Source organism: Priapulus caudatus, unplaced genomic scaffold, assembly GCF_000485595.1.
Source record: "Priapulus caudatus unplaced genomic scaffold, Priapulus_caudatus-5.0.1 Scaffold246, whole genome shotgun sequence".
In the NCBI taxonomy this organism is placed as follows: domain Eukaryota; kingdom Metazoa; phylum Priapulida; class Priapulimorpha; order Priapulimorphida; family Priapulidae; genus Priapulus; species Priapulus caudatus.
In genome coordinates, this window is record NW_014577307.1 from 222,572 (window position 1) to 227,219 (window position 4,648).

The 4,648-nt window shown below is 44.5% G+C and overlaps 1 long non-coding RNA gene across 1 annotated transcript in view; it reads left to right on the plus strand.

Annotated features, from left to right (window-relative positions):
* Window positions 1-4,196: 4,196 nt before the first annotated feature.
* The window catches only part of LOC106807987, a 3,378-nt gene continuing 2,926 nt past the window's right edge, over window positions 4,197-4,648 (plus strand). Inside the window, exon 1 of the long non-coding RNA XR_001393735.1 lies at window positions 4,197-4,248. This is a non-coding gene — a long non-coding RNA (uncharacterized LOC106807987). The remainder of the gene's footprint in view (window positions 4,249-4,648) is intronic.

Consider the following 4,648-nt stretch of genomic DNA (forward strand, 5'->3'; position numbering starts at 1 on the left):
TATATACCAGGAGCATTATGATTATTTACACCCTGTTGATACTCACGTATATGCGAATACCACGGAATATAACTAGAAAGTAGGTTCAAATTTTCCTTATTAGATATTTCATGCCGATACCCACGTTGGAACGACTAGTATCCCACCGCCAGGTTTGTCGCGTGTCACACTACGTGATATATAACCAACCCGGACCCCAAACATACAAACCCGGGCCCCCAAACATACCAACCCGGGCCCCCAAACTCCTCCTGTATTATCCCTCTGTCACACCGCTCAGTGACAACGAACCTTTTATGCGGCAAGGCAGTGTGTGAGTGCCTCGCGAAGCACAGTCTGCGGTCTGCGGTACGGTGTGGCGCTGTGAACCAAGGAACTGGCGTGTTGCGGAACTACGTCGCACGTGTGTGATTAGCCGCTATGATCAATGCGTGCGCACCGACCAACAGCCCACAAGCAAACACTTGCTTAACAATGGAGGAGGTCGTGACACAGAGGACTGCACGACTGCATGACTCGAGCCGGTAATTTGAGGCATATTGAAATAGAGGATTAAGAAAAAAAAAATAAGAAAAAAATGTGTATTAACAATTGTTATAAAAAAAATCCTCAACCCTGATTTCTTTTTACACCTGGCGAAAAAATATTGAAGGCGTCACTTAATTTTGCACCTCTGAGTACTCGGAAAAATACTAAAATACCCTGGAGTACGATTACCACAACCAGTTCCATGCACTACCTACTACCGCTACCACTATGAACATATCCATGCATTGGATAAATATACTGATGCTGCCAGTCGTAGTTATTATACAGTCACTCTTCGCGCGTCAGTGGAACAGACATTCCAACTTCTTTTGAACATAATAACGAAAACAGGTCAGAGCGTTTCCTCTTCCTCAAACTCCAGGGGCTATACTACAAAGATAGGAGCAACACGTTAATTTCAATCGTTGCTGCGAAAACGTGATGCCCCAAGAGAGACAGAGAGATGGAGCCTTTGTATACTCGTCACGTGACGCCGTTTCAGCCAATCATCGACGCGTCATTTTGTGTCGGTGCTCTATTAGGATTTAAGCGTTTCGTTTGTTCAAAGTTATTGGCGGAACGTTTTTAGAACACGTCTCGTCGTGGTTCAACAAGCAGCAGCCGCAACATGCGCACACGCAGACCCTGCTCACGCGGTATATATCCTAGTTGATATAAGAGTTCACCAGCCCCTATAAGCGTGGTTCAAGGGCATCGCCTAACATCGTACATATATATACACGCTTATATATATACACGCATATATATATTAAGCGGCAAGCCAAGCAGACGATCATTCGCTGATGCGCTAGAAATTTCAACTTCCAATCCACTTCGAAGTTTGTTTCGAATCTCTGCACGATGAAGTTGCTTTTAACACGTTCGCTGCTGATCGCACTGGCGCTTGTTGTAAGTATACCCACAATTCTAATGATATTAGCACGCTTCGGTAGCATAATTATAACATCTTTATAGATCGCTATAACTCAATGTAGCCATAGAGGATGTATTATAAGTGAAATTAGGTGACCGCGACTCAGTATAGTTTAGTCTATCAACCTGCGTAAAGAGCATTTGTCTGTGCAAGATCCTTAACATCAAGAGTGCATAATAAAGATCTCTATTATGCACTCTTGTTAACATCAATATAACCTTGTGATATCAGCTAGTGATATCAACTGCAGACGGTAATTTTCGCATGTCCGTGGCCTAACATAGAGTTTCTACATGTTGTCTATTTCTTATACTAAAGTTCACAAAACTCTGACGTAGCTTTCGAAGCATATTTTGTTGAATATCTCCATCAACAAGGTGCCACCCTCACACTTAACCTAAATGATTTCATCTCAGTAATAACGACGTATGAGCGCAACGCTAACGTAAATATTTAAAGAAATATTTTTACCAACGTTTAATTTATTCATGAGAAGACGTTTTGTAGCTCCAAGAAACGGTCACGTATTGCACGATTGTACAGACATTAAATTCTAGTCTCCCGGGCCGCGCCAGGCCAACCTTTTGTTAACAATCACAAACGGTTGCGGTCTGTCTGGAAGCAAAGGTGTGGGTTTTCGAATCCGGAAACGAATGCGTGTTTTTCTTCAATTCGTAACCATTGTGCGGGCTGTAACGTAGTAGGTAAAGACGCGCGGAACGTGGGGCGGGAGGTGGTATAGGAGTGGGAATGTGGTGGAGAAGGGGGAGATGGTGGAGGAGAGCGCGGTTCTGCTGGAGAGGGAAGGTGGCGGAAGGTGATGTAAATATACAAAAAAAACTATCCTGCGTTTGCCACGCCGGGCACAGCTAGTTCTATTTAATTTTTGTAACCGTACAAATTTCGTATTTAGCCTGCATGTAGACGATACATTGCCTAACTGCACATTTTATGTCGAGCCATACGTTATTAGAATACGCCATTTAGAATACGTGAATTATTAGAATAGCCATTACGTTATAAGAATAAAATATTTCCCCGCCCCGATCGCAGTTTTTAATAAGTAGAGGGGTTTCAGAAACGGTGTGCCCGCAAGCTGAGCAAAGTCAGGATAATCTGAATCCACAAGAAACCGGGACACAAGTTGTGCACTATGGGGCGGGAAAGACTGCTAAAAATATCGGGAAGGAAAAAAATAATGAAAGTGTCAATGACACTGTAGCTCACCACAAAAAAGGACACAAATGAGCGAGTGAGAAGAAGTCAGTTTTAATTGAGCAACCATTGACGTATATTATAGAAACGAATAAATGGGAGAACTCCCATTATATACTCTTGATAATTATATGTGTAATTTTTTATGTGAAAATAATAAATAATATTATATATAAATTATAAATAATTTATAAACGATCGGCACACATTGAGCCGCACCCACCCACCACACGTACGCACAACCGCCACACGTATGCACAGCACACGCCACCCCCGCCACACCGCCACAGTAACACACACCGCACGCACCACACGTGCGTACACCGCCACACGTATGCCACACACGCACACACGCAACCCACCCACACGTATGCACACCTACGCACAACACGCACCCACCCACCACGTACGCACACCGCACACACGTATGCCACACACGCACGCACACGCAGCCCACCACACGTACGCCACCACCGCACACTTATGCACACACCACGACACACACGCACGCACCCACACGGTACGTACACCGCCACACGTATGCACACGGCGGCCGCACATGTCACGCCACAACTCGCACACGTAATGCACATCACGCACGCACGCATCCACCACACGCTACGCTACACCGCACACGGGTATGCCACACGCACACGCACGCATCCACCCACACGTAACGCAACCGCTACACGTATAGCACAACACGCCACCAACTGCACCATCCACCGCACAGTATGTACGCACACCGCACAGGATGCAGCGCACGCATGCTGCGTGCTAACGGGAGTAGTATTTCAGCGATTAGTATCACCACCTACCGTATATAAGCGGTCACGATTGTTCCTGCGCGCGGGCCGCCGCGGACGACAACAACAACAACAACAGCCTGTTCTGCTAGCATCTATGACAAATACGACATACGCATATACGCTCTCCTATGACACTGCACTATTTGTCATAGAAAGATTCTTCCTATGACAAATATTGTGTACTGTGTTGTGGCGCATCATATGAGTTTAGGAGCGCTATTATGAACACAAGCAGTGAATTTTAGCTGTAATGCGAAACGAAGTTGACTCGCCAATATGTTTATCATAAGAAGAATTTCCTAATGACAAATAGCGTCATAGGAGAGAGTATATGCGTATGTCGTATTTGTCATAGATTGCTAGCAAAACATGTTGAGAACCAACAACAACACGTCCAGTATCAGCGCAACGAACGTAAGTGGCGGCACGACGACCGCAACGGCACGGCATCGACGAACCGAAACCAGACAGCGCGGTCAACATGCCGACTTCAACAGCCGACATTCCGTAGCGCCGCCTTCTACTGTAATCCAGTGCGCGTCAGCGTGCAAGACAGCGTCACGGTCGTGCGGCCAACTAGCGAAGGCTACTGATTCGATCGCGGAACAGATCACAGCTTATTAACTTAAAAGTAGCCGAGACGTATGAAAAAGCTCTGTGGAGGAATAGGACGAGAGACGAGAGAAACAGAAGACACGGCCCGCGCACAGTGGCAGCCGCATGTTTGATTCTTGCTAGCGCCTACTCTTACTGACACTCTACGTAAGTAGCGCGTAGACAGTAAACGTTTACTAGAAGACAGCCAGACAGACAAGATATATAGATAGATAGATAATAAATAAATAAATAAATAAAATATATATACAGATAAATAGATAGATAGATAGATAGATAGATAGATAGATAGATAGATACATTAGATAGATAGATACATTAGATAGACTAGGATATCATAGATAGATAGACTAGATAGATAGATAGATAGATAGATAGATACATAGATAGAGAGATAGATAGATTAGATCTAGATAGATAGATAATCGATAGATAGATAGGATGGATGGATGATAGATAGATAGAGCAGATAGATGGATGGATGGATGGATGGATGGATAGAGCATAGATGACAGATAGATAGATAGTAGACGACAGACTAGAATAG